Source organism: Hyperoodon ampullatus (genome assembly GCF_949752795.1).
Source record: "Hyperoodon ampullatus genome assembly, contig: scaffold_519, whole genome shotgun sequence".
Taxonomy (NCBI): domain Eukaryota; kingdom Metazoa; phylum Chordata; class Mammalia; order Artiodactyla; family Ziphiidae; genus Hyperoodon; species Hyperoodon ampullatus.
Genome location: NW_027640772.1, coordinates 112,713 through 136,442, shown reverse-complemented (window position 1 = coordinate 136,442; position 23,730 = coordinate 112,713). Strand labels below are relative to the sequence as shown.

The 23,730-nt window shown below is 40.2% G+C and overlaps 1 long non-coding RNA gene across 2 annotated transcripts in view; it reads left to right on the top strand.

The window, feature by feature from the left end:
* LOC307070039 overlaps positions 1-23,730 on the top strand; it is an 80,246-nt gene that overhangs the window by 5,708 nt on the left and 50,808 nt on the right. Inside the window, exons 2-4 of one of the 2 annotated variants that reach the window (XR_013811522.1) lie at positions 7,487-7,598; positions 18,958-19,088; positions 20,015-20,103. This is a non-coding gene — a long non-coding RNA (uncharacterized lncRNA). Of the gene's footprint in view, positions 1-7,486; positions 7,599-18,957; positions 19,089-20,014; positions 20,104-23,730 lie in introns of those variants that run through there. The other variant, XR_013811521.1, reaches the window with a different exon arrangement.

The following is a 23,730-nucleotide window of genomic DNA, read 5'->3' as shown; positions in this document are numbered from 1 at the left end:
CTGAACTGTGCTTTGCCAAGCCTCCTGGGGCTCTTTGGCCCTGAGGAAGGGGAGCTTTTTGTGATCACTCCCTTTATCTAATTGGTCCTTCAGCAGCGGAGCGCCTTTTTCTAATCAGCGGAGGCACCCTTACTCAGCCAGTGGTAGCCCCAGGCCTCATCACCTGTGGGATACAAGCCATGCTCTCTCCCAGGCTTGCTTGGGCCAACATCTCTATTTTTATTTCTGTCTCTTCTCACACTTGGACCCCTGGTCTTTAGTCATCCCCACCTGCAGTATTTACAGTGCCCAGCAGGTGTCAGGCTCGAGTGTCTTTTCACAGATGTTCCCTCTGCAGTTAATGCACCTCCTACTCCACCTCTGCATAGCCTCATCTTTCTCGACTGTACTTCAGGGTTATCATGAAGCCGTCACTTAGCTATAACTTTTGGCCTCCATAGGCACTTCTGTGCTTAAAGGTTATGGTTCTTTATCTCATGTGATTGAAATTTTGAGTTTATAGATCTTCGTCCTTAATGAGGCTTTAAGGACAGGAGTCATTTCTAATCCTTAGCACAGAGCAGATGCATTTTAACGGTGATAAAATGTATGGTTTAAATGACTCACTTTACAATAATTTTGCTTTAGCTTCCAATAGAAATAAAGTTTCCAGATGTTGTGTTCCTGCAATAAGAAATAAAGATGTGACCTTCCAGTTGTGTAAAGCTCATCAATGCTGTGTAAGTGCGTCGGGTGTGCTAAGGAACGTGGATCCAAGTGGGCTAGTTGTGAGAGAGAGAGACTTAACTATGTTAACAAAGGTAAGCCTTCATTGTGTCCTGCCAACATTTGATAGTTGCTTTTTGGCAAACTAAAGCCATAAAATTTTAAACTGTTCCTCGCCATTAAAGGGATTGAATATTGGGCCACTTTGGTGCACCTGTGTCTTGCGAATTGTCCAGTTGGAGATGGAGGTTTAGAAAGTGAGTTTCAGTCTTGTTTAAGTCTCTTCCCATCAGACTGGCCTCGTGATTTCCTACACACCATGTTACTTCCTGTCTACCTTTCCTTTGTGGTGTTCATGCCTGGATTGTCTCCTGTACCTGCTCAAACCTTGGTCCATTCTCATTTGTACCATGGAAGTTTGTCATTCTGGATACTGTCAGAACTAATTTTACTTAAGTTTGTGTTAAGGTGCAAAGCACACGTTTTGTATATTATCTGTTTTTTGTGTTTGTTTATATTTTTATGGTTTCTCTTCAAGAAATATTATGAGTAGGGAAATAACGAGATGTAAAGAGAAAAAAGTCATCATTCTCTTTCAAGTTGTTAGAACATCTACCTGCAATCATAATGCATTGTGGTATGTGTTAAAATAGGAAATATATGTCATGTCCCGTAGGAGCAGGAAAGTCAGTGGTGTTGGTGAGGGTGTGTCATGGAAGTAATCACAAAGCAGGTGACTGCTGGTTGGGGTCCTGAAACATTAGTGTGTGTTCCCTGTGTCCAGTAGTGGTCTGGAGGGGTCAGGAAGCGTGCCTTTCAATTTGAGGGAACAGAGGGTTTGAGGTCCTCTCTGTTCTATTGCTCTAGTGTAGTATACTGCATAGCAGCTCATAAAATACTGGGTTTATAGTTGGTATTTAAATCGCTGATTGATCATCAAGATTGGGATGTGTCATTGGAAATGAAAATCGGAAGAGTCTTATGCTTTTTAGGTTTTTCCTTTTTTTCCGATGTCTCAGAAGGCTCTTTGACGGGGGGCTTTTTATTCTCCCATACAATTCCATGAATACTTATACCCTGGCACTTATTTTAATGGCATTTTCAATTTATAAATGTCTCTGAAACACGTACTGTAAACTATTTGAGGGTAATGACCATGGCCATTGATGACACATCTTAAATGTGCATCGTGTTAATGTTTGAGTGTCAAGTGGTCTACCATCAGTGCTTCCTTCTTTCACCAGTTTTCTTCCTCATTTCCTTCTCCACATTTGTCTCATTTTTCTACTCTCCCTTTTGCTTCTCTATTCTTGCTTTCTCCTTCCCATTGCATGTGTCATTCTTCTTCTTCTTCTTCTCCTTCTTCTTCTCCTTCTGACTTCATTATTATGGCCAACCAAAACCTTTTCTAGGATTGTCTCTATCTTCCTTTCCTCTTCATTGCCATCCACAAACTCTTAGAGAATATTGTTGCTTGACTCCCTTACTTCCTAGCATACCCATGTATTTCCTGATCACTTTAGAACATTGAAAAAGGTTGGAATTTTTAAAAATAGGTAATTATAATCAGTCTTCTTTCACCTCTGGCATAAGACTCTTCTTCCTCAATCTGACCATTCTTAAATCTAGAAGTACTCCAGCTCATTGGTCTCCCTTACCCCCATGTTTAGGCCAAAGAACTTGTGAAACCTTAGCCCTGTTTAATACTTGAATTTATCAAAACATAAAAGGGCTAATTCTGCCTAAGGGCACCAAAGAAGAATAAAGATGCCACAAATAAACGTTTAGTCCAGATTTATAATGGACTCTTAAGTGCCTAGTTGAGTGCTAACCGTTAACTCACTTGAACAACAGGGAGGTCATGACACAAACTAACATGTTAATTGTATAGACACTTCACTTCACCATTCCTCAATGTAGCTGATAAACTGCATCCAGTTAGCTTAAATAACATGAATGATGAATTTCCCTGCGTATATAAATTGGGAGTTCCTAAAGTTTTCTTTTTCCCTTTGTACAACTACTGACTGCCACCTCGCTTGGTCAGTGCAATAGAAAATGATGACTAAGAAACACATTGTCTCAATATCAGTGGACATAATGTCCTAGTAGTCTATAAAAATCTCAAAATTCTTAATCTAAAAGGTAGTTCTGCCAATCTTATATCCTTTTCCTTTGTTAATATAAATATCCAATCTATGAAGGTCTCAGTTTCCTTACTTAGAATATGAGGTGGATAGATTTGCTAATATCTAGGGACCTTTCCAGTTTTAATATTCCCTAGTTATAAGGGCTGAGCCAAATACAATGGCTCCCTTAATCATTAACCTCGCTCATGATGAAAGTTATCAGCAAGTTCTACTTGTAAGCGATCAAACATTCATATCCATGTATATTGTAGCACATTGACTTTTACAGAACTCAAAGTAACACAACATAGTTACATTCATAGACTTAAGGTCACTGTGGTATACTTTACAATTTTTCTTTTCCCTAGGAAGGAAATGTAGATCCCTAGGAAGGGATTTCTTTCTCTGCCTTTCAGTAATGTGAGCCTTTTATTATCTCTTGGATCCTAAAAATGGGTAGGGTTTTGGCAGGTGGAGCTTAGGACAGACATTCCAGGTGACAGGGACAACACGAGAAAGGGCAGAAGGAAGAATGGATTTTCAGAAAGACTTGATATCTTACATGGTGAGAGCAGTGTTTCACAATCTCTGTCCTGCAGAACACTGGTTTTAGATGATGTTAATGTAGTTACAAGACAGAAGCATTTGGGAAGAGCTGTACTCTACATCCCGACATGAAATTCAAGTTTCACTTTGTTACATTACATACTCTGAAAAGTTTTGGAGGAAGGAATTGATTTATTTTTGTTTAATTCAGTCTTACTCACAGTTACTTGACAAACCTATATTCAGCTGATGGGACTGTATTTTGTGAAAGGCCAATCGGAGAAATGGTGAGATGGAGCTTAGGATATTTCTCTGTTGGGACAGGCATGTGATTATTTTTCTTAGAATTCTTTACTGTTTGTCCTAACAATTGTTACTTTGCAGGAGTCAGTTTTTTTGTTTTGTTTTTTACATCTTTATTGGAGTATAATTGCTTTATAGTGTTGTGTTAGTTCCTGCTATATAACAAAGTGAATCAGCTGTATGCATACATATATCCCCAGGATTCAGTTTTAAGCCTTCTGTTTTTACCTGAGTCATTAGGACTCTTAGAAAGCTCAACAATCCTGGGGTCTTCATCTCTGATGTAGTTTCCAGAAGCTCCTGGCACTTACCACTATTTCCTCTTGATTCTTTTCCTCGGACTTAAGACTTCTTACGATTATGAGCTGATGGTTTTCTCAGCCTCTAGTGTCAAAACCAGCTACCTCACTCATCTTCATTGTCTCAGTTACAAGGTGCAATATTTCCCATGTTTATATGTGTCAAAATATAAGTCAGGGATTGATACATAGCATATGCGTAATAAGAATTGTATTTCTTTTTTTCTTTGTTCAAAGGTATCCAAACACTGGCCAAGTTCTTAAATTGAAAGTAGAGTGATCTAATTTATTCAGCTCATCCAACCATCAATATTGAATATTTGTCTTTTTTCTTACACATATTTCTTGTATTCCAATTGTGACATTCTAGAGCACAGTGAGCACATTTATAACTTATTACTGCATTACTGCCTTGGCTACCTTGACCAAAATTTACTTCATACAACTGACAGCCTAATTAACCTACTAGAGTTTTTTTTAATGTACGCATACATTAAAAAAAAACTCTAGTAGGTTAACTGCATTGCTAATAACTGAATTTTTACATCTCTATGCACCCATGTATCCAACACCAGATCAAGATATTATAAAATATTTCTAACACCCTACACGGTTCTCTGTTCCATTCTCTCCCAGGGCAACACCTAAGCTGACCTCTATCACCATATATGACATACATGGAAAGACACAGTGTGTATTCTTTGGTATCTGGCCTCTGGTTACATATCATTATATCAGTAGTTTATTCTTTTATTGTGTTTTCCTGATTTTTTAAACCTAGACATTCATACAGTGTCAAAGTACCACTGAGTTCTTCATATTATTATGCTGACCTCCATCTTCAGGGGCTTTCCACAGTCTTCCATGTGTCTTTCCACCTACTTTCTCTTCCGTCTAATTATGTTTCATTTAACCAACCTCAGCCAGCCTTCCCCCATATTCCCCAACACGTAGCACTCCTGTGTTCAGCCAGTTTTGTCCCCTATTCCATAAGGCCTTTGTGCCATTCCTGACACTGTGCCTGTTCCCTGCCCGGAAGGCCTGTTCCCTACCCTCTATATACTTGTTCAAGACTCAGTTTAAATGCTACCTGTTCTGAGAAGTCTTCTCAGAAGAAGCCAGTACTTTTTGGAATCCTTCTTTAATGAAATCCCATAGCAAGTGTAATCTGTCCTCCCTGATCTGGTAATTAATTATCCATTGTTCCTATCATAGAGTGTTTGTTTTCCTTGTGTGCTGTTATTATTTATTGAAGCAGATTATAGTGACTTGAACCAGGAACTGGGTCATTTTCCTCTTCATTTTAGTGCAAGTTTCTGTGATGTGAAGTTAAACTCTTTTTCCCTCACTTCCCATTCACCCTCAGCAGTTGTTAAACATAAAGTACAAGTGAAACTTATTGGTTCACAGGTTTTTGTGGTCCTTGGTTCTGGTCCCTAGGTCTAAGCTGCACTTTCTGTAGTGCTAATTTGACTGATTTCTTATTGTCACATAACTCAGGAATTAACTAAATCATTACAAATTTAGATACATATAAGATAGTATTAAAAAAAACAGTGGATATCAAAAGTTTTGGCCTGGAGGAGAGTGTTGTATGAGTCCTAGTTTGGTGGGGCTCAGACTTAATGATCGAGCCTACCAGTATTCCACTGTAAGTAAGAAAGAGGTATGCAAATATATGGTTAATATTTAACAGTGTTGATAAAAAAGAGAAGAGAGAAAGGGACGACAGATACTTTGAGGGCTTTTTGGAATTCATGAACAATTATGATTGGATGGGGAAAAAGAAAAACCGGGGGCTAACCTCCCACAAGTGAGGTCAGAAAAGAGGGAAGGGCTCATCTGGTATGCAGGTAGAGAGGTTTGACCTACAGAATCTTAGAAAACCTCAACAATCTGAGCAGCGTTGGCAAGAGGCAAACTAAAGGGCTAACAAAAGTCTGCAAAAGTCTCACACAAAGAACTTTGGCATGGTGTTCATCATCTAGCTAATCCTAACATGCAGACATTGATGAGAGTAAAGTCAGGTCTTTGCCAGAGTGGGTTTCTTATTTGGGCAACTGGGTCAAATGAAGAAAGGCAGATGTAGGCTGCCAGAGTAATAAATAAGGAGAGGAAAAACAAAAAGAACGAGACATATCATTCATCAGTGATTTCCCCCCAGTCTTCTTAGCCTCCACCTTATCTCCATCTTACTGGTAACACAGGAACTAGACTGAACAATCAGGTAAAAGGTCTCTACAGTAACTGAGGTAATATAGAAAATGAAAAAATAAAACATAAAATTGTAAATTTTCTTCCTAGGGGTAATTGAGATGATAGTTCAATAATAACATAAGATCAGGTGAAGTCTAAAGAAATTTTAGAAAAGCTGGATAAAGTAAGAAAACATCTGTTCGCTGGCATCTGAATGTTAGAGACACCAAGACATGTGGGCCAAGTTGTGGAGAGAAGGGAAACACAGATGCAAGCTTGACATTTGGTGCAGCTTTTCTCCTTTGGGCATTTGCTGATTCAAATCTTACAGCCTAGGAGCTGAAAAACCATGGAGTTCAAAAGACTCTGACCACAGAAGCCAAAGGGCAACAGCTCAAGCTAAAGGCAACAACTAATGGAATGACAAGCTAAGTGTATCTTTAGTCTCACAGGGCTGCGGGAACCATTACATTTAAAGCCTAACAAATACAAGGGTAGTTGGGAATAGGGAGAATGCAAACTTTCACATGGTAATCCCAAAGGGCAACACCCGTAGAGGAAGGACAAGACAGAAATAGACCAACCTTTACACAGACTGAAAAACGGCTGTGAATGAGCTGAAACTGAGAATGGACTAAGGTTACCAGTCCCTATAGTAACTGTCTGCCATGGGCCAAAGTAAATCTTTTCAAGAGAAAGATAACAACATCCAGAATGTGGAGGTATCTTTATAGTTTCCTAAAATAAGTTAAATTAAGCCCAATTTTAATATAAAAATAATTGGACATACCAGGAAAAAGACTAAATGATGAAAAGTTCAAAAAAAGAAAAAAGAAAGAAAGAAAAAAGACAATATAAAGAGACACAGGAGGACAAGAGTTAGCAGGCCTTGGTTAAAAAACAGCAACAACAACAAAACTACTATGGTTAAACAAAGAAAATAGACACATGGCAAATAAGCATATGAAAAGATGCTACACATTCCATGTCATTAGTGAATTTTGAATTAGAACAATAATGAGATACCACTACACACCTATTTAAATGGCTAAAATCCCAAAACTGAAATACCGAAGTTGGTGATGATGCAGAATAATTGGAATTCTCATTTGTGGCTAGCGGGATACTTGGCAGTTTCTTACAAAATAAACGTACCTTTACCATACAGTGATCTAGTAATCATGCTCTTTGGTATTTACCCATGGGAACTGAAAAGTTATGTCTGCATAAAAACCTGCACATGGATGTTTATAACAGTTTCTTTCATAATTGCCAAAACCTGAAATCAACCAAGATGTTTTTCAATAGGTGAATGGATGAACAAACTGTGGTATATCCGTACAAAGGAATAGCATTCAGCAATAAAAAGAAAAGGCTGTGAAGCCATGAAAAGACATGGAAGAAGCTTAAATGCATATTGGTAAGTGAAACAATGCCAATCTGCAAAGGCTCCATGCATATTATATGATTGCAGCTATTTGAAATTTAGGAAAAGGCAAAGTGTGGAGACAATCAAAAGGTCAGTGGTTGCCAGAGGTTGTGGGGAGGGAGAAAAGGATGGATGAAGCCCGGAATTTTAATGGCAGAGAAATTCCTGTGTATGGTTCTGTAATGGTGGATACAGGTTATTGCACATTTGTCAGAAATCATATAATGGGGCTTCCCTTGGTGGCGCAGTGGTTGAGAGTCTGCCTGCTGATGCAGGGGACACGGGTTTGTGCCCCGGTCCGGGAAGATCCCACATGCCATGGAGCGGCTGGGCCCGTGAGCCATGGCCGCTGAGCCTGCACATCTGGAGCCTGTGCTCCACAACGGGAGAGGCCACAGCAGTGAGAGGCCCACGTACAGCAAAAAAAAAAAAAAAAAATCATATAATGTACAAAACAAAGAGTGAAGTCTCAAGTAAAGCATGAACATTAGTTAGTAATAATGTATCAATTGGTTCATTAACTATAACAAATATATTACCCTACTGTAAGATGTTAATAATAGGGGAAACTGGGTTGAGAGGTAAGGAAGTATGAGAACTCTGTCCTTTCTGCTTAATTTTTCTGTAAACTGGAAACAGCTCCAAAATAGTCTATTAATTTGTAAAACAAATCTAGACCTGCATACAAAACTTGCACGTAAATCCAACCACAGCAGCATTATTCATAAGAGCCCCAAAGTGGAAATAACCCAAATGGCCATTTACTGTGAATGATCAATGAAACGCAGTAATATCCACACCATGGAATATTATTCAGCCATAAAAAGAAATCAAGTACTGATACATGCTACAACATGGGTGAACCTTGAAAACATGCTAAGTAATTGTATGATTCCATTTGTATACAATGTCCAGACTAGGCAAATCTGTAGAGACAAAGTATATTAGTGGCTGCCTAGGGTTTGGAGAAGTGGGGGAGTGAGTGACTTATAATAGATTCTTTTTCTTTGGGGGGTGGATGAAAGTTTTACAATTGATTGTGGTGGTAGATGCGTAACAGATCAAATTGTACACTTCAAATAATACGGAAAGTAAATTATATTATTATTTAAACTTAAATTATTATTTAAACTATTATTTAAAATTATGATTAATGTATTAAAAAAAGGACAACCTATACAGTTTAAGCAAAAATGATCTGTGAAATGCAATCAAAGGAAAATTGTAGAATTAAAAAAGCTGAAATTAAGCACTCAGAAGATCAGTTGAACAGTACCTTAGTCAAACAAAAGAAAGGATTACAAATGTCATTTAAAAAATAACTACACTGAAATTTTGAGGGAAAAGGATGGAAAACAGAGACAAATGCATAAGACATATGGAGTATATGTAAAACACTGTGTCTAGCCAGGCTCAAGTCAAACAGCCTAGGGAGCAGACACACAGCCTACCTGAATCACATGGACTTCTCCAAAGGAAGGATGAGGTTCTTATGCCAGAAGTGGAAGGAATGAATTACAAAGACAAGGAACAACTGTGCACTATAATGTAGATATACATCCATAAATACATAGGTTCCCTGAGGTTGTGATATGGTACAAACGATAAAAAAAAAGATGAGACTCATAGTAGAGGCTGCTAGATTCTGCTGAGGAAAATGTCCAGGGAAGGAAGAGTTGATTTATTTAGTTATTTTTTTAGACTCCACATATAAGTGACATCATGCACTGTTTGTCCTTGTCTTATTTCATTTAGCATAGTGTCCTCCAGTTTTATCCATGTTGCCTTAAATGATAGGATTTTCTTCTTTCTTAAGGTTGAATAACATTCCATTGCATATATATATACCATATTTCCTTTATCCATTAGTCTACTATGGACACTTAGGTTGTTTCCATACCTTGGCTCTTGTGAATAATGCTACAATGAACATGGGAGTACAGATATCTCTTCAAATAATGATGATGTTTCCTTTGGATATAGACTGAGAAGTGGGAGGGAGAAAGAGCTTATGACACAAATTGACCATGTGTAAAAGATGTTGTAGGAATGAAAAACTCCGAACACCTAGGAAGAAAGGGGGAGCATGGAGTATTTGGAAAAGACATTGTTCATGGTCATACATAGTTTAAAATTATGACATTTCAGTGAAACTGTATGCATGCAGGCTTGCTTATATTTCAGGATTTGAATACAGTGCAAAGAAGTGTTGCTAAATTTTCCATCAACATCAAAAAAAGGGTGGAAATGTTTTTTCTTTTATTATGAAACGGGAGGAAAGGCAAGCCTTGTAAGCAGCATGAGGACCACTAGAATTTTCCCTGATGATAGTGGTAATTTAGGAGAAGAAGAAGGATCCAAGGCCATAGAACAATTTTGAAAGCAAAATAAGGCTGCTGAATCTTCACCCAGTGTAGGAGATGAAGCTTTAATGGCACATGATGAAGTGGCCACGACACAGCCGGCAGAGCTGGTTGAGTTGTTGAAAATGGCTCTTGAAGCTACAGGAATTGGACAGGAGTCGTAGAAAAAGAACAAGGTAAATGCAAAAGAGTGGAAGGACAAAATTCATCAAGAGCAAAGTCAAAAATAGAGAAGAAAAGCAGTCAACTTGGCAAGTAAAACCAAAACCTTGTCCTTTAGAAAGAACAGTAAAATAAGCAATATTTGGCAAATATGATAGAGATGGGACTCGTTATAAAACAGAGAGAATTTTTTTTTATTACAAAAGAATACTGTGGTAGCTTTTTACCAACACATTTGAAAATCTGGACAAAATGGCTGATTATTGATAAGTTATATGCAGCCAATATTTACTTCAATTTGAGTAGAGAATACAAGTAGCTTTATGAAATTAGAAAATATAATCAAAGATATACACCTTAGAAAGACATCAGTTATTTTCCAATGTATTAAAAAAGCTAGAAGAGTCCTAATACAAAAATGAGATATGGAAATTTACCCAAAAAGTAAATAGAAGCACATTTCTTTTAAGATCTTAAGTTCGAACTCATATTAGCAAATAGATTCCAGCAACAAATATTTAAAAAGTCATTGTGATCAAGAGGGATTTATCGCCATAAAGCAGATTTTTTAAAGTAGGGGAAAGTTGGAATGAGGAAAGAAATGTCCGTATCCAATATCAAAACACTCCAGATTTCAGTAGTTTAAAACAATGTAATAAGCTATAACAGTACATCAGTATATTATTAAAGCAGAATAGGAACCCAGGTGTATATGAGAAATAAAATATAGGGTCAATAAAGTACAGGCTGTCCTCACTGTGGAACTACAAAAATGATCATCCAAGCTGAACTGTGCAAAGTTGATCTTAATGATGATCAATGGGGAAAATATTATTGTTCTATGACCTTAAAATCTTTCTGACAAAAACACTAAAAACTTTCTTGTTGGTTGTAAAATTACAGATAGACTTAAAAAATTAGTAACTCTTCTATTTAGTTAATACAGTGCCATAAAAAACATTAGAAATATTGAGAATTAACATGTTTTATTCCATTGTAAAAAGCTTATGAGAGGGCTTCCCTGGTGGCACAGTGGTTGAGAGTCCACCTGCTGATGCAGGGGACACGGGTTCGTGCCCCGGTCCAGGAAGATCCCACATGCCGTGGAGCGGCTGGGCCCATGAACCATGGCCACTGAGCCTGCGCGTCCAGAGCCTGTGCTCTGCAATGGGAGAGGCCACAACAGTGAGAGGCCCGCGTACCGCAAAAAAAGAAAAGTAAAAAAAAAAAAAAAAAAACCTTATGAGACTTCTAGTTTTGAGTCCAGCATGGAAGGAGCTTAGAAGTTGCCACTCTGTCCTAACAGGAAATATCTGAACACACTGAAAAATCAACGATTCTTCTTAGATTCATTAGAGAAGTGAGGTCACAGGAAAAATCACCATGACCCAAATTGGAGAGGCACAGAGCAGATACAGAGAATAACAACTTACTGGAACAGAAACCCAAGAGCAGAAATCTCTGTGGAAAGCAGTAGTGAGGTAGGAAAACCTGAACTGTATTTGACAGATTGCTGGAGGCTTGTGTGGAAAAGTCTGTGAGGTCAAAACTCCAGGGAAGCCCCTATCCTTTTGTGAGTTTTGTCTCTTGAGCTCTACCAGGTTGTGACCACCAGGTGAAGGTGAAAGGAAAATCCCCTTGGAATTCTGGCAGGGGGAGGGTGAAAGGAGCAATTTTGAAATACACCAGAGCATTCTGCTCTTCTTCATAAGGCCTGCCCTCAGGAGAAACTGTTTTACCAGAGGCCTAACCTATGGGGATTTATCAGAGCCTAACTGACCTGGGGGAAGGGAAATATCCTACCCTGACCCCTGCCGGCCTTTGTGTTTCACCTAAGGTGAGCGAAAATACTGAGAGGCACTTGTGACATTCATAGCTAAGGAGCACATGCTCATTACAAGACTGAGACCTAATCATAAGACTAGGTATGCTTCTATAACACCACGTCTCTAAAGGACTATGGACTGCAGTGAATTTCACCAGCACATTGTGTCTGGATTTTCAAGGAAGAGAAAAGCGAGTCATATAAAATGTTTGATTAAAACCAGAAGTGGCAGAAAAAGAGTGGAATGTAAAAAAGGAACAGAGAACAATGGCAATAAATATGAAACAGTAACAAATATGGTGGATGTTAAGTCAGTGACATCAAGAATCATTCTAAATACCAATGGTGTAAATACACCAGTTAAAAGACAGAGATTGTCACAGAGCATCGATAAACAAGATCCAAATATAAGAAATCTGCTTTAAATATGAAGGAACTTATAGCTTAAAAGTAAAGGGTTGGGGAAAGCTGCATCATGCTAACACTAATTAAAAGAAAGTTTGAGAAGCTGTCTCAATTTCAGACAGAGTTAAGAGCAAAGGAAATCATCAGGCACAAAGAGGGCATTATCATTCCATAGTGATAAAGGGGTCGGTTCTCCAAGAGACATCACAGTTCTTCATGTTTATGTGCCTGTCACCGAAGCATCAAAATTCGTGACACAACAATGGATAGAACCGCAAGGAGAAAGAGATAAATCCACTATCATAGTTGGAGATTTTTATACCCCTCTATCATAAATGGACAAATCTATCAGGCAGAAAGTCAGTACAGACAAAGCTGAATTTAACAACACCATCGACCAAATGGGTATGATAAACATGTACAGACGACTTCATCCAACAACAGCAGAATACACATTGTCTCAAGCTCACATGAAGTATACACCAAGACAGACCACATTCTGGGCCATAAAACACACTCTAATAAATTTGAAACATCAGAAATCATATAAGGTCTGTTCTCAGACTGCAGTGAGGTGAAACTGGAAATCAATAACAAAAACAAAGCTGGAAAATTCCAAAATACTTGAAGATTAAACGGTTCATTTCGAAGCAATACATGGATCCTGCTGTCTGTATGAGAACTGAATAACATGCACAGTGGCCAAGCACCTACAGACTTTGAAAGAAGTGACCTGATGGTTCACTGATCATGATACACGTCTGTTATATCCCTGGTGATTTGTGGAGTTAAGAACTAGCTGTGAAGTTTGTACTTTATGCCCTTCCTCACAGTTAATATGGCAGTAACTGAAATTTGATGGTTTTGTTGGGGTCCTGGGATTATTTAACTAAATCATGGTAACTGAAATTCATGCATGGGCGAACCGTTCAGAGCGAGGGCTGCTTGTGCAGCATACATTTGGTAATGTTCCATTGCAAGAAACAAATACCTACAAGAATGTAAAATAGGATGAGAAATCAAATTCTTGTTATGAGGAAGTCTGTCCCTAAGCAGAACATGAAACTGAGATATCATAAAGAAGAAGGAGAGTTGATTTGACTTCATAAAAATTAAAGAATTCTGCACAGCAAAAGGCAACCCAAACATAAAGATAACTGACAAACAGGGAAACATAATATAAATATTTGACCATGGATTTGGCCAACATTTCCTTTTCTTCACAATGGTATGAGGAGGGGAACTCTCAGTGAGGCAGACCTCATGAATCAATAGAGGAGAGGTTAGACTAAAGTCCTCATATGGTGTGGATTTAATTTTATGGAATGCAAAGTACCTGCCAACAGACAATGGAGTATTACCAGTCTTATCCAGATCCTTGGCAATGCAAGTAGAGAAACCTTGAGTAACTAGATGATAGATGAATCTCTTTTCTGTTCTAAAAGAGGAGGAGAACAATGAACAGAATGTCTGTTTCTCCAGGGCAGAAATCCAATATTGTCTCTGTAGCACTGAGCTTTGCAAAACATGGAAACGCACAGTCTTTAGCAAATCACTCTTAAACAATCAAGGGGGAAAGAAATGGAAAGGCTAATGAATGTGCCAATTACCTTTGTAGCCCTGACTGTTGAAAATGGTGGTGATGGGAAATATGTGATGCCACGTATGTGAAACTTAAAGAGCACAGCGATTCAAATGGAGTAGAGTAGGGAAGAATGCATCTGATAACCCACCCAAGGTGAATTATTTATAGTCTCGACTGGGAAATGTTGACTAAGAAATGAGAGGATACAGGCAAGAGCAGCTCCTGCCTAAATACGTCCAATACTCCTAAGGAATCCCGCGGACGACTGTGTCAGAGCGGAGCTGACGAAGGGAGTAGAGTAAGCTCAGAGATCATGCCCTTGTCAGATAGCATACGGAGAGCATTACTGATTCTCAGCAAATCATTACTGATCCTCAGAAAAATGCACTGTGACTGTGTCTAAAACTTGACTGGAATTTTCCATAGATGTGTGATACTGGATTTGGGTTTGCAGCTGCACTTGCCAAATCACCTTTGCAAAGCACAGTAGGTCACAGCCAGGGGAGCAAAGGCTGCTCTGCTCTTTCTCAAGCAGAAAAGGATTTTAGACGTGCCCAGTTGTGTCCCACCAAAGATGGGGATAGCAGATTACGAATTAGTGATTAGTACAGTATCTGTGATCCCTGGGCTAATTTCCGTCTTGAAGCTGGGATATAAAGACTCAGGTGTTGGGTGATGAGCCACAAGCCCTCTGAACAGGTGCGTAATCAGGACTGGATAGGATGAATTCAGGCCTGGGCATCTGGCATCTGGTACCAGCCCTTTTTTTGGCAGGTTGCCTTTAGACATGTCCCTGACACCTTTGCGTCTGTAGCCTTTCGATCTTGTTGTCTGGTTGTTTAAATACCTAAAATGGTGCTAACACTATTTGGTGGCATATTTTATTTTAAAAAAGCTTCCATTACTCCGTGCACATCAAACAGTAAATGCTTTCTCTTAGTAAACCTGCATAACAATTTTCTGAACTCTTCTGCTCTGGGCAAGAGTCACAAATACACCAGGTAAATAAAGTGAAAGATGAGACAGTACATAGTGTTTTATTCAATTGGCTCTTGATACCTAAGTGTGACTCTTAACCAAGGATTATGCAGTAGTTAAGGACACAGATGAAAGTTGTTTAGAGTGTGTCCTAAAGTCTCACTGGTAGAATTTAAATCTCTACGCTGGAAGTTGTAGACCCGAGACAGATTGCTTCCCTAAACTTCATTTCCTGCATCTGAGAAAGATAATAGTATCTACCTTGTAGTAGACTGAATAATACCATTGCCCCCAAATGTCCACGTTCTAATCCCCAGAACCTGTGAATGTCACCTTAAATGGCAGAAGGGATTTTGCCAATGGGATGAAAGTAAGGGTCTTGGGATGGGGAGATTTTCCTGGACTACCTGGATGGGCTGAAATGTAACCACTGGTGTTCTCATGGGAGAGAGGCAGAGGGAATGTTTACTCCAAAGAGAATGTGATGATGAAGTGGGGGTTGGATTGATGTGGCCAGAAGTCAAGGAATGCTGGCAAGGAAACAGATTCTCCCTAGAGCCTGTGGAAGGAGGATGGATGGGCCTGTCAACTCCTAGTTTCAGCCCAGGGAAACTGGTTTTGGACCTCTGTCTTCCAGAACCATAAGAAAATAAGTGTGTTTTGTTTTACGCAAGCTCATTTGTAGTAATTTGTTACAGCAGCCATAGGGAACTAATGCGTAGCTCTAGGAACTATTTCTCCAATTAAAATGTGTGACTGGAAACACACTTAGTGGCAAGTCTGACACACAGTAGTTATGCTACCGTAGGTTGTTCTTGGAAACTGGAGCCGTGGTTTTGAGGGATCATCAAAACCAGTACAATGGTTGCCATGTTTCTCCTTGTTCATCCTGGTGACAAACCTTTAGAGAGAGCTTCATCCTTTCCCACAGGAACCCCACCCCTGTTACTTAGAGGGAAGAAGTTATGTCTCACTTAAGGCACCTTCTTCTTTTCCTTTCTACTTTTTTTTTCATTAATCTTCATCCAAGTGGCCTTTCTAAATTTTAAAGAAAACAAAACCATTTCTCAGTGGATTCAGATACTACCCCAAGTTAATATACCCACCAAGTTCTTGTTCTTCCGGGTCACATCACTAGAAATTTCTGAGCCTAAATCCTCTTTAGTTTCTAGGATCACTCATTTTCTCATTTCTCCCTCCTCCTTTTAGTTCAGTCTTGTCAATTTCGTCCCTTCCCTAAACACAACTTATAATAAGGTGACACAGCAAAGTGATGAAAGTCTAGACGGTCTGGTTTTAATCCTGGGTTTTTGCCACCTACTTATTGTGTGGCATTAGACAAGCTTTTCAACCTCTCTGGGCCTCAGTTTCCTCCAAAACAGGTGAATATTACGAATAATACCTACCTATAGGGTTGCCATTATGAGGATTAAGTGAGTTAATATTTGCAAAGCACTTAGAATAGTACTTGTTATAGTCCAAGCACTACAGTTGTGCTTATTAATAATAAATGCAATTCCAAGAGTATAACTTACTCAACTTTCTGTCATAACTTTGAGATATTTATTTGGTGTAATCCATAAGATCGTGTTTCAAGGGAAACAGAAAAGTATTTTTGAGCGATTGTCCACGTGGCTAGCTTAGATATTTCACCACAGTCAGTGTTTCCAAGTGTCTATACAACAGCCTGGGCGAGCCCTGTAGCAAACTAGAAATTGATGGAGCTCGTGTTTTGAACCCTTTATCTCAATGTCCCCCCCAACCCCAACCAATCCCCATATCTTTAGACATAAACTTTCATTTGTCCTCTGTCTTGTGAAAACCTACTTCTAAGAAAGTCTCTGATCCTCCAACTTAGCGTGAATTTAAGACAGAAGTACTGTTTACCTCAGAGAGACAACTTTTCAAGAGTGGTTTTGTTTGGTTCGGTTTTTCTGTCTCTCCCAGCTCCTCAGCACTGGACAAATCCAGGAGGTGCGTATTATGGCTCTACCACTTAGCACCTGTGGGATTCTCCGAGCCTCGGTTTTCCTACCTGGGAGGGGCATCTGAAAACCATCTGGATTTCAACCAGTACTCCAGGTAATTCTGAGGCAGGTAGTCCTTATTCCATATTGAGCCAAATACTGGTTTAGGCCATCAGTGAGATCTCACCAAGGGTCTCATGTATCTTGTAAGATTAAGAATTTTGTATGGCACTACTTCAGGCTAAAACTCTGGTCAGTAATAAGCAGGGTATTTTCCCTGCATGTGTCTCTCAAGAATTAGAGAAAGTTCCTGTCCTGGGACTGCTGAGAGGACCACGCCCAGGTCTGTCTCAGGTAAAGTGTGAACTGCTGGTCAGGCAGCCTCACTACATCACATCAACCTGGGTTCACGGCAGTGACTGGCTCAGGGAGGGCCTGGGCAGTCTCATAACAGTCAAGGGCTGTTTCTGGATCTCTAAAAGGAAAATATTTAGGACAAGAAAGACATGCATCCGTGAGTCTGAAATTCTCAAATCTTCCCCAAGCCACCTTCTAATTCTTGAGAGACATATGCAGGGAAAATACCTGCTTATTACTAATCAGAGTTTTAGCCTGAAGTGCCTTAAAAATTTTTAATCTTCCAAGATACATGAGGCCCCCTTGGTGAAATCTCACTGATGGCCTAGAGCAGTATTTGGCTCAATATGGAATAAGGACTACCTGCCTCATAATAACCTGGAGTGCCAGTTGAAATCCAGATGGTTAGCTCTCCCACAAAGCAAGGAAATTAGGATGATGGGGCCAGAATTATGCATTTTCCATAATTAGTAATTAGTCATTATTTATGGCCTAGCCTAAAAGCAAGTTGGTCCCCTTTCTTTTAAGATCTTATCCTTACTTTGGTCTTACAGCTTCCAAACTGAGAGGAGAGGGAGAAGCATTCTGGCAAAGGATGGGACCCAGCCAAGGAAACGATCCTGAATTTGAAAATTAAAAAAATAATTTATTATGGGCAAATAGTGCAGGGAGGAAAAAAAGAAGGTGGGTGAAATTTTAGGAGAAGTAATGAAATCTTGTGAGAAGGTAGTAGTTGAAGTAAAAAGCAAACTAAAATATAGCATGAGTTTAAATAATTGATAACGACAGAAGTAGGGGTGCCATACCTAGAGAGAAGAAAATACAGTCCTACCATTCTCTTGTCCCCAGGACTGAGCAGAACTTAAATAGTTAATATAACTTCTTGGTTTTCAACCCTTGTTGTCAACCTGTAGATAAAACACAGGAATCTTTGCTGTGATTGCATAAGAAAATGTGAATGTGATCCACACAGACAAATGAAACAAACATGGTATTGACAGAAGGTGAGTTGTACAACTGTAGAGGAAAGACAGAGAGCTGTGGGTGCGCAAATAGTCTCATGCAGAAAGAAAATGATGAGATTAGGGGGAAAGTTGATACCATAAGAAAGTTGATAGTATAGCTAATATTTCTGGAGAGCTTCTGCATGTTGGATACTAAAGACTGCAAATGCCTTATTATTATTTGCATCATCATGAGCAACTCCGTGTGATGGGTATCATCTATTTGCTCGGTTTACTGGTGAGGAAACAGAGGCCCAGAAAGGTTATATAAATTACTCAGGATTGCAGAGCTAATTAACTGAGGAAGAAAGCTTCCAAGCCAGGTGGTCCATGTCCAGATCCAGTGCTTTTAGCTACTATGCTAGCACTTCTCCCATCAATAAAGCTAGGAAAACTACATGAAGTTACAAAAGAGAAGTAGTATGAGTAATGACATGAATATGATGTATTGGAAAAGAAGAGTGATGAGTAGTAATGGGGGTAGGAGTTTATCTTCCTCCTTCACGTTAGGGTGTTAAAATGGATCTAAAATGGATATAGCAGGATAAACATAATGTTTAGAATTATGGGGGTGACATTGAAGTAGTGAAAACCTGTCTCTGGAGAGGGGAACTGGGGTTAGACGGGTTGAATTTCAGTATTATTTGAGTTGCTATCATGTTGATGTATTATTTTCATAAAAAATACTTTTATTATTTATTTAGAAATAACTTCCCTGGTAATATTGCCAGGCACCACAGACAGAAGGTGTGGAACTATTAGAAGCAACCTGGATATCAACCCTGCTTCTGGGAGGCAGTTCTGACTACAAGGGCAGGAGATTCTCTGAAGCCAGGTAGCAGGAGTTTTTTTGTTTTTTGTTTTAACATCTTTATTGGAGTATAGTTGCTTTACAATGGTGTGTTAGTTTCTGTTTTATAACAAAGTGAATCAGCTATACATATACATATATCCCCATATCCCCTCCCTCTTGCGTCTCCCTCCCACCCTCCCTATCCCACCCCTCTAGGTGGTCAGAAAACCCTGAGCTGATGTCCCTGTGCTATGTGGCTGCTTCCCACTAGCTATCTATTTTACATTTGGTAGTGTATATATGTCCATGCCACTCTCTCACTTTGTCCCAGCTTCCCCTTCCCCCTCCCCGTGTCCTCAAGTCCATTCTCTATGTCTGCATCTTTATTCCTGTCCTGCCCCAGCAATCCCACTACTGGGCATATGCCCTGAGAAAACCATAATTCAAAAAGAGTCATGTACCAATATGTTCATTGCAGCTCTATTTACAATAGCCGGGACATGGAAGCAACCTAAGTGTCCATCGACAGATGAATGGATAAGGAAGATGTGGCACATATATACAATGGAATATTACTGAACCTTAAAAGGAAATGAAATTGAGTTATTTGTAGTGAGGTGGATGGACCTAGAGTCTGTCATATAGAGTGAAGTAAGTCAGAAAGAGAAAAACAAATACCGTGTGCTAACAGGTATATATGGAATCTCAAAAAAGAAAACAAACAAAAAAGGTTCGGGAGCAGGAGTTTTGATCCTCTGGAACCGCAACAAACAACTCAGAGTAAATGAATCAGGCGCCTGGGTGCCTGGAGGAGTCTGGAAGCCTTTCTGTGATGGTGTTCTTTGTTTTTACAGGTCTAATCTCATAAATGTTGCACTAGGCTCAGTGCTGTGCATTTTTAGGCTGAGTTATATTTTTCCACGTGTGTACTTCATAAAAGTAAGCACTTTTATGCTCCCTTTAAAAAGGGGATCTCCCAGCTGAATTGCCAAGTGAAAGCTTTCTAAGGAATTCATTAAGCATACAGATATGTGCAGTATCTCCATCTGTCATTGAAGTGAGTATGAATGTATGTATGTATATCTGTCTATCTATCTATTTATCTATCTATCATCTATCAATCATTATCTCCCTGTTTACCTATCTGTATCAGTCTGCTTAGGCTGCTATAACAAAATATCATAGACTGAGTGGTTTAAACAACAGAAGTTTCACACAGTTCTAGAGTCTGGGAAGTCCAAGATCAAGGCAAATCCAGTTCCTGGTGAGTCCTCCTTTTTTGGCTTGTAGAGGGCCACATTCTTGCTGTCTCTTCACATGGTGGAGAGGGAAAACTCTGGTGTGTCTTCCTCTTCTTATAAGAGCTAATCACATCATGGCAGCTTCATCCTCATGACCTCTTCTAAACCTAATTACCTCCTAAAGGCCCCACCTCCTAATTCCATCATACATAAGGGGATAGGGTTTCAACATATGAATTTGGTGGGTGGGTGGGCACAGAAATTCAGTCCTTAACTCTGTTTATCTATCTGTGTATCTATCTGGGAATCTATCTATCTATCTATCTATGTATCTATCTTTGTCTCTCTCTCTCTCTCTCTCTCTCTCTCTCTTGCTCTCGCTCTCGCTCTCGCTCTTGCTCTCGCTCTCGCTATCTCTCTATCAGCTCTCTATCTATGTATCTATCTATCTTTGTATCTATCTCTCTCTCTCTCTATCTCTCTACCATCTCTCTATCTATGTATCTATCTATCTTTGTATCTATCTATATCTACCTGTCTATCCATCTATCCTTATGTAAAGAACAGTAACAATGGCTTATATGTCACTTCCCTACATTATTTTATCCTTCCAAAACTCTTGAGAGGTCAATAGGCCACAGGAAAAAGCACTGAGTCCACTTAAACACTTGAAGGTTGAATTAACTGTTTGTGATCACTCAATCAGTAAATGGTGTGCATGGAATTCCACACACATCTTCTCTGTCCTCCTTTCCTCCTTCCCTCCCTCCTACTTGCTGACTCTATTCCAGCCACATTATTTACTAACTCTTCCCTGAGGACACTGGCATCCTTCCTCTGGGCCTTGCAGAGGTTATTCCCATGATCTGGAATGCTTTTCCCTCAGATGTCTGACTCATCTGCCTCTCTCTAGACTGTTCAGATTCCACCTTCCCAATAAGACATATCCTGTCTACCGTTTAAGTTGAAAGCCTTGCTTCACTCTGCCCACAATCTCATCTCACCATATACTGCTTAATCTCCATAGCATTTATTACTGGCAGACCTACCAGATAATGCACATGGGTTTCTGTTCTCCCCTCCACAGACTCAGGAATTTTGCCATTATGAAACCTAGTGGAGGCCCAGCAGAACTCTAGGGTCAGCCAGAACTGGGCACAATTATAACTCTTGTGATATGATATTTTAGTGGGTTAGCTCAGAGCCAAGCCAGTTATTAAAGAGGATCTTTTCTGCTATTTTAAGCAGCTTGGTACATTTGAGGTCAACTTAAATTTTCCATAATTACAGAGCAGGTACGAACTCTTCCTTTGTTTCTCCAGACACATGAACCTGGATGCCAAATCCATCCTCTCTGGGTGTAGTGGGAATGTATGAAGATGACTGGCCTAAGTCTCAATTGAATAAAAAGACGCCCCAAAAGACATTTCAGCATTATCGAAGAGTACAATCATAAAGTGTGGTTCCTTATCACACATCAGGGATTATCTAGCCTCCAGTGTGGGTTTTTTTTTTTTTTTTTTGCAGTAAAAACGTGTCATTTTATATTTTAAATTTGCATTATGAAAATAAGTCTGTACACGAAGTAATGCATATTGAATGAATATGAATCATGTAAATTTGGTCATGGCATTTAAAGTTGGCCTTGGCTTTGAATTATTTTTAAATTCATAGAAAATATTGAACTTCTAATAAAATAAATAAAACATTTTAATAATTGATATTAATAATCAACTTCAAAATTTCTTTGTCTGCATTTTCTGTTCAATTTTAAAAGAGAAGTCGCTTTCAGTAGTGTTCCAAAGTGAGTGATCGCACCTTCTATGATATGAAAAGAGATCCGATTGCCATTAGCTGTTCTTAAGTGCTGAACATAACTGAGAGAAATTTTAACAAGACACTCTCTGTCACTGGCAGGAAATGCATCTCCGTCCTTTGCGGGGGCAGTCCCGAGCTCGTGTTTTAATGGACGCAAATGCAAACCGTGGTTCTCACGTGACTTTCTGAAGAGCCCCCGCATCAGGCCCAGGTACCTTGAGTGGACTAAGTCTCACTTTACGGCAGTGGCATCAGATGGTGGCTACAGAAGGTTGCCGACGTCCCTGTGTGCTCTTACAGGCTCTGCAGACCGGGGGACGAAAGGACCAAGAAACTGTGCCCTCAGGAATCCCAAGTGACTGGAGGGACACAGCGTCAGGGCCCCAGGCAGTGTCGCCCGCTATTCAGGAGGTGGGCGGAGGCTCCGCAGCTTCAGTTTGTCCAGTCCCTTCCAGTATTTAAAATTGTTGTCAAGATGCTGCATTAACTCAGGCAGGTCTACAAAGGTGTCCCAAGCAACAAACATGTCTGTGATGAAATAGTCAATGAAAGAGACTTGGGATTTGGGGATGCTGCAGGTATTTCTGTCAAAAACTGGCATCACCACAGGCAAGTCCTGTTGCTTCTCTTCATCAGCCTGAGAAAAACATTCTTCTGAGATACGTGCGGCCCACTCGATGCCCTTTTCCAGCATGTTCCCAAATGCTGGGATGGTGCCTGCCCCTCCTACTGCAGCAGCCTTGCCGTGGTAGGTAGATGGCAGGTTGTCTGGCCCAAAGTAGGAAGAGAAGCGGTGCTGGGTGCCCCACTTAGTCCTGCCCGAAAGTTAAGTGGTCTGGATGCCTCTGAATGAGTGAGGCCTGGGGCTGACACACCAACTCCAAGGCTCCCACCGGCCGTAGGGGTTGCAGGTCACATGAACAGTGGGCCCGGTGTGGTGTAGGCAAAGAGCGAGCTACCGTCCCAGTACTGGGCATCCTGGTGGCAACTCCAAAGCCAGTAGCAATGGACACAGCCCTGGGGAGAATGCCTGGGTTTTTGCCAAAGGCCCGCTGCGTGTTGCTGGTGGTGGCGAATAGGGAAGAGGGCAAAGCTGACTGCAGGAGGCTGACTCGCGGTGGCTAGGCTGCAGGAGCAGCTAGGACTTCATCTTGTGCTGAGGCTGCTGGGTTTTCCAATAGAAAATACTCGTTAGGCCTCTGCCCATCATTGTGCCCCAGTTTGGCCTGAGACGGGAGACCTGGGTGCAAGGAAGCTTGAAGTGTTGGGCTATCTGTTGGTCGCATTGCAGGTAAATGTGTTGAGGCATAGACTGAGGCTACCAATGGGTGGTGTGTTCCCAGACTAGGAACAGCCCAGTGAAATGGCTGTTAGTTCTGCCAGGAGACAGGGGCAGATTGGAAAATGACAGCTTGGGAAGGAGGTGTGGTGTCCATAGGTTCACTGGCAGAGCTTCTGCCTGCTGAAGCCGTAAGTGGGGGGCTGGGAAAACAGGAGCCGAATGGAAAATGACAGCCTGGGAAGGAGGTGTGTTGTCCATAGGTTCACTGGCAGAGCTTCTGCCTGCTGAAGCCGTAAGTGGGGGGCTGGGAAAACAGGAGCCGAATGGAAAATGACAGCCTGGG